We start from the raw sequence: 7,012 nt of genomic DNA on the forward strand, positions 1-7,012 counted from the left end.
ATCCCACCTCCTCTCTCGGATCTAAATCTATATTTTAGTGTTTTGAGATCAAACTACATTTTTGAGAATAAGAAGCTAAAAGCAATAAAATTACTCCCTCTGTCCCAATCATTTGTTTGCCTTTGATAAAAATACCCCTCACGAGAGAATAAAAAGGCAAACAAATGAATGGGACAAAGGGTATAAAAAATTTGTGCATGCCTCACTCACAAAGATTACAGAAGCTCTACTATTAAGTGTATTTATTTATTTTGTGTGTAAAGGCTGACGGGTTTTGAATCTTGGTCATGAACACTCAATGATTTTGTATACTAAGCTAGATGACATCTGAAGATAAAAGCATAACGCCACGAACCATATACACCTAAAACAACCACTACAAATATCATAATATGTGGTCGTACTTTTTGCTGGAGTCATGTTTTGGTTTACGGAGAGCCAGAAATAGTGGATCAAGGCCCAATGCATAAACAAAAGCAAGGGAAGGTAACCGTAGTGGAACAATCTTCACAGATACATAAAAAAAGTTGTTTCTTGCTTCCCGAGAGTGGGCAACGCAACGCAAATGCATTGGCTGACCCCTATCTAAACCAATCTTACATACTATAACTACCATATGCGTTCCCAACCGTATTGATATGCATTAATCATACTACTATTCATTCGATTGGACCATCAAAATATAAAATCTTTCTCATCCTCTGACATCTTATTCATCCTAGAAGAGTCACTATACAATATACAAAGCTTGATTGCCACGAGATCGCGCTTTCGCAAACGTTGGGTATTGTCTTCTTGTTGCAAGTTATATTGAGTGGACGGTCCATTTCCACGTCACAAAACATATATTCGTCCATTCAATATTTCTCACAACAGTTACAGACAAGAGGAAAGAAACCAAAGAATTTAGGTCATCCGGATGGCATTTTCTCGAACATTGTGACTCAAACTAATATGCCAACCATTTAACCACTCCACCAGAAGAAATTCTCAGCATAACTTTCAAGAAATGATAAATGATAATGTTTTTAATGGTACAAGACACTGTATGTGTAATTCTAGGGTTTAAACTTTCTTTCACAGTTCTTTCACGAATACACAACAAAATTTCAAAAACCCATACAAAAGCATTAAAGTTTATATGGTATGATCATAAGCATTGGTAAGACACTCATTTTTGTGGTTTCAAAATGCAAATTGAAAGACAAAGGATCTGCATTCCAAATGCAATTAAAGAAGTTAGGCACTTGCCTCAAAGCCTCAAATGATGTGATTCGAGAGAGATTTGAAGCCAAACCTTCAAAGAACAAAATGAATCGCATAAATTATCAAGCCTTCCAGAGAATACAAACTCCTTCAAAACCGGCTATTATCTTTGGGTTGGGTATCACATGCTTGCAACTCAAAATCACAAATATCGCGGGTTCACAACCAAAGCATCTTACAAGCGGTGGTTGAATAAGATTACCAATAAGAAGGTGAGAACACAGAGGAAGCAATGGACACTCTAATTGCATATGAATGTGTTTGGACTTTGGACTAACAATGGTTGAAACAAAAGTACACCTAATATCATATAGAAGTGAATATCCAAACCTTCAGCAAAAGGGAATGGTGTTTCGGTCCTTTGGCTTTGACTTTTGATCGAATTTTCATGTTCACTACATCCTTTTCACCGACAACCTTGTTGAGCTCATCCGAAACATACTAACAAAGTCATCAACACTATTAAAACAAACATGCTTTGCAAAAGAACGCCATAATGTCGTCGTCAGAAGGAGAAATGGTATGAAGGTATCTACATAATACTAAAAGAAGGCTAAAGAGCTAGATATCCTCTCTTAAGATAACAGACATGTTTTGCAAAAGAACGCCATAATGTTGTTGTCAGAAGGATAAATGGTATAAAAGGTATCTACATAATACTAAAAGAAGGCTAAAGAGCTAAATATCCTCTCTTTAGATAGGGTTGCAGAGTCAAGTTTTAATTAGATAAATAATTGTGGCTATATTCAATTAACATATAAGGTCTCAGTTTGCATTCAAGTAACCTTACAAACAGCTTTGCACGCCAATTCTTACAAATTACGTACAAATTAAAGAGGGACTAAGACGATTGAAGGTAAGGTACTTTACATTATAAATTCTTTGGATATACGAAAAGCTAAAAGTAGCGATTCATCTAAAGAGGAGATGACAAAAAAACATCGCCAAAAGAGTGGATACATTAACTGAGGAGTCTAACCATTAATGCAAAGTCTTGATAAAGTGGAAATGCTATTGTTTAGCCCTCTTAAGAGTCCTAGGTAAGATTTCCTAGAAATATAACTAATTCCAAGTCTTTGCATTCCAGAGACCATACCAACTTTTGAGTTTTAATCACTTGCACAGTTGTACTTAGTTTTACACAATTGGTTATATATTTATCCATTAGGCCATTACCAGTTAAGTAATAGTATGATTACCTGAATTTAATAAATGATCATGGTAATGACTTGCTTAGTTGACCCATCACAAGTGACACCCTCGTGGATTATGACGCGGATGATACAACCTACAAATGAGTATCAAAAGTAAGAAAAATTTCAAACAATACATAATCCAGTCCTAGGATAACCTCTTTTAAGATTCACATTTTCTACTATTGATCACCAATTTGGAAAACCCTATTAATGAATGTCCGTTAGTATAACAAAATAAGCATAAACGGACCGAAATTAGAAGCCAATCAAATTGACCGACTCAAAAAAAGTTCAAGCTAACTTTCAATGAGAACTATTCACTATCTATGTAATCCCAAATTAATCGTCATAAAAAGCTAGAATCAACCTAGAACAGATCACTAAACTTTTGATTTTAAGGCCAGGGTGAGTAACTTAATTAAATAAATAAGGATACGTTTAATTTCAATCTACAAAAGGCATAATTAGCTATAAGTAACCTTTACAAAATGACCATTTAGTATCCCCTAATTTACTTATTCAAAGCCTATTATAATTAAGCCTAAACAGATCAATAAGATGTGGGTTTTAAACACAAATAGATCTGAACGAAAAGACAAAGCAATGTACTCACATAGTAACACCGCAGTCGGTATCCCCCCGAGTAATGATCGCGCAACCCTAAAGCAGATTTGGTGGAGGATGAATCGACCGCAACCCGAGAAAGCGACGACGACAAGATCAGAACGGGGAAAAAAGAAGTGTGAGTGTAAACTAAAACTGAAAGTGTGATACAACCGACAACGCTCCACCGTCACTTGTCACTTTCAGTCACCATTGATGCCATCATTTTCTGCTCCAATGTTCTATACATGGACAAATCAATTATGAATACAACATAAGACCAAATCAAAGCAACCCGTATAAATGACGATTGCATTTTCTCAACTCGTATTAAAACAACCCGTATCAAAACAACCAACAATCAAATGATGGAGGCAAAACATGTCTGTTTATACCATTTCTCCTTTCGACAACAACATTATGGCGTTGAGACCGAAACTATCTTGTTGCCCGCTACATCTCCGCATACCTTTGTTGAGACCGAAATCGACCCGCCATGGCAACTCAGCCTCGACATGTTCAAGCTTCCTGCTGATCGAGATTTAGGCAAATCCAACGTGTTGGGATTAAGTAAGATTTCCGCTTTCATGCAAACCATACTTTTTCCATTGTGCAAGGGAAGCCATATGGCAGTTTTTTATACTAATGAGTTTCCGACTTCATAGTTCATACCATACAAATTTTATCAATAGCGCTCTTAAAAATCGCTAAAGAATCTGATCTTACCTTAACTTTCAACCCTTGTTCAGGAAAAAGATGGAAGATTGAAGCGTACTATAAGAGACAAGAGGAGATTATCCAAGGATTAAATGAAGCGCAACCATCGAGATGAGCCTGGCTCTTCCTCAGCAAGTTCTATTCAGGTGTGGTTCTAAACAACTACTTAACCGAGAGAGTCTCACACGATTGTTTTTGCGAGACTGTCACATTTATCTACTAATCATCGTTTAATATGGTTTGATAACGTGTAAATTACTAAATTAGTTTATCTCGCATTTCATTGTGTGAGACCATCTCTTGCGGGACTAACTTAGGCTACACACAAATTAAACTTTCGTGTTGGAACTGGTTACCGACAAAGGCCTGATAGAACTATCACCATTTTCTGATAACTTTTTCCTGGGCAGGAGGAAGCAATGAGACTTGCAAAAGGGGAAAGGACTGCAATCACAGTATCAAACGTAGCAAATGTCCTTCTGGCAGCAAAGATCTATGCTTCTGTAGAGACTCGATCAATGGCAGTAATAGCATCAACCTTGGATTCCCTCTAGGATGTCTTATCAGGATTCATCTTGTGGTTTACTGCCCATTTTGTTACCATTTTAACCAAATAGATAGCAGATTTGGCTGGAGGATGAATCCTGACCTGCAACCCAGTAAAGCGACGACGACAAGATCAGAACGGGGAAAAAGAAGTGTGAGTGTAAACTAAAACTGAAAGTGCGATACAACCACCAACGCTCCACCGTCACTTGTCACTTTCAGTCACCATTGATGCCATCATTTTCTGCTCCGATGTTCTATACACAGACAAATCAATTATGAATACAACATAAGACCAAATCAAAGCAATTGCATTTTCTCAACTCGTATTAAAACAACCCGTATCAAAAAAACCAACAATCAAATGATAGAGGAAACGAATTGAGAATTGGAAAGGGAAATAGAGAAGGGGCCATGGTTCAATTAATGCAATCAATGGTTCTTATACATTAACAATAAGCTAAGAAATGGTATCAGTGAACCCAGAAAAACCCAAAAAACAACTCTAAAACTGAATAAACCACCTATAAAATCCTAAAATCAATCATCTAAAATAGAAAACATTCAATCAAGAAACACTATAATTAAATAAAATCACCTTGGAATCCCCAGGACGGCCTGACGAAGGGGAAACGGCAACCAATGTAATCGATTATCAATTGTTTCTTCACCCAGATATCATCAACCAATTGATGGACCCCGCACCGGTAGCATACCAAAATACCGATGGGTAATTGAAGGGAGCACCTGGGAAGCTTGGAAAAGGGACAATAAGGACAAATTAAGAGATAGAGAAATGGAGAATGAATGAATGTCGGAAAATAATGAAGAGAAGACTAAAGGAAAATAATGAGTGGCTGAGAAAGGGAGAGAGTAAGGAGAATGAAAGAGTAGAGACTAACCAGCTCTAGGAAAGGAGGAGGAGGAGAGACGAAGAGAAGCAAGAGAGAAACAATAATATAAGAAGAATAAAGAGCAACAACAGTGCATATACTGTATCTCACGTGAGTAGCATGAAGTATACTGTCCTACTGTTCATAAGCTACTAATTTCCACAACTTCACACATTTATAAGGGCTTTAGAAAAAAAAGGGTTTTAGATACACGTGTTCGTAAATACATTGCTTAAATCCTATGGTTATATCTCAATGAACATGTATCTTGATAGCTCACAATTCCTACGCAAACTCTACAACAATATACCCCCGTATGTAACCTGATCAACCAGTACAACTCAAAAGTGCTATCTATTTATTTGTACATTTCGTTGGGACGTTGGAGTTACGAACTCATTGACTTTAAGAATTGATCATTATATTATATTGATCACAACGTATCGTGGTAGTGATGTATATTTACTGCGTAAAATTAATACTTGTTTGTTTTATACTTCGTACGGACAAAGTCGTTAATAAAAGCAAAAATTCTATTATGAAGCTTGATTCCGATCCTCTATGTTGAAACTCCGAAAACTGAACAATTATACTATTAAAAGATCTAATTAATAATCGATATATACTTTTACAATGACATACACATTATTTTTAATTCGTCAAGATGACGAGAACTCTTTAACAAACAAAAAAACACACAGAACCAATACTATAGAGGGTATTGCTTCATATGGGCGTGCATGAGATATACTGAATTACTTACCATGCCGACCAATTTCATGATGTTGTGAAATTTGCTTCAGAATGAGAGACTAAAAAATTATTATATGAAGCAACTAACCAAACATCTAAATATATTCAATACTCAACAGTATGATTCTTCCTCAACGGCCAAAACCGAAGATTTTCCGCTATCACCTTGAGTCACCGCAGATTGTCGTCAAACATATAAACCCTTAAAGACAACAAACTCTGGCAAGGTGGTAGTCATGAAACCCAATTGGGCGGCTGATATTGGAGAGAATGATAGAAGTATGATGGGAATGCGATGGGCAGATGTTGATGATTTGGATTGATAGGTGGTTGTGATTTGGGTTTTTGCAATAGAGATTCATGACAGTCAAACTCGTCGAACAACAGAAAAACATAAATGACATTGAGAAAAGCGATAATAAACATACAACTAGGGATGGCAATGAGTAGGGTCTGGGTAGGGTCCGCCTAGACCTGGACCCGGACCCAAGATTTTCCCTTTAGACCCGTACCCAATCCAGACCCGCAAGGGTCTAAAATTTGAGGACCCATACCCGGACCCTATGGGTAAGGGTAGGGTCTGGGTCTACCCGCGGGTCCAAGTTTCAGCCACTTTAGTAACAAGATTAACAGTTATGGGGTCTATAATATTAAAAAAAATTCATACTACTTCAACATTATGAGTTTATTAATTTCTATTGTACACTACCAAATCCAATATAAATACCAAAGAGATTAAGAAAGACAAAGAAGACCTAAATTACTTTTACATCCAAATACATGTGAAAGAATCAAACTCGGAACCCAAAAATCAATACCGTACTTGATAGCCGTCTTCATCTGACCGTCGCTGGCTGCCGTTAATGGTGGTTGTCGGTCTCCGCCTATTAGAGAGGTGGTTGTCAGTCGCGTATCAGTGTTGTGGTGGTGGTTTTCTTGTGTCAGTGGTGGTATTGTCAGAAGAGTTTGGTTGGGTTTTATCACTTTATGGGATGAGGGAAGAGAAAGAGACTTTAGTTGGGTTTCTACGGTCTGCCA

At 37.1% G+C, this 7,012-nt stretch overlaps 1 long non-coding RNA gene across 1 annotated transcript; it reads right to left on the reverse strand.

Moving 5' to 3' along the window:
- Positions 1–3,762: 3,762 nt before the first annotated feature.
- LOC141621330 (uncharacterized) lies at positions 3,763–5,356 on the reverse strand. Its single transcript, XR_012532234.1, has 3 exons — positions 4,927–5,356; positions 4,518–4,585; positions 3,763–4,431 (listed from the first exon to the last, which is right to left on the reverse strand). It is a non-coding gene; the product is annotated as an uncharacterized LOC141621330 (long non-coding RNA).
- Between the last annotated feature and the right edge of the window lie 1,656 nt (positions 5,357–7,012).

The sequence above is a fragment of the Silene latifolia genome, chromosome X (genome assembly GCF_048544455.1).
Source record: "Silene latifolia isolate original U9 population chromosome X, ASM4854445v1, whole genome shotgun sequence".
Taxonomy (NCBI): Eukaryota; Viridiplantae; Streptophyta; class Magnoliopsida; order Caryophyllales; family Caryophyllaceae; genus Silene; species Silene latifolia.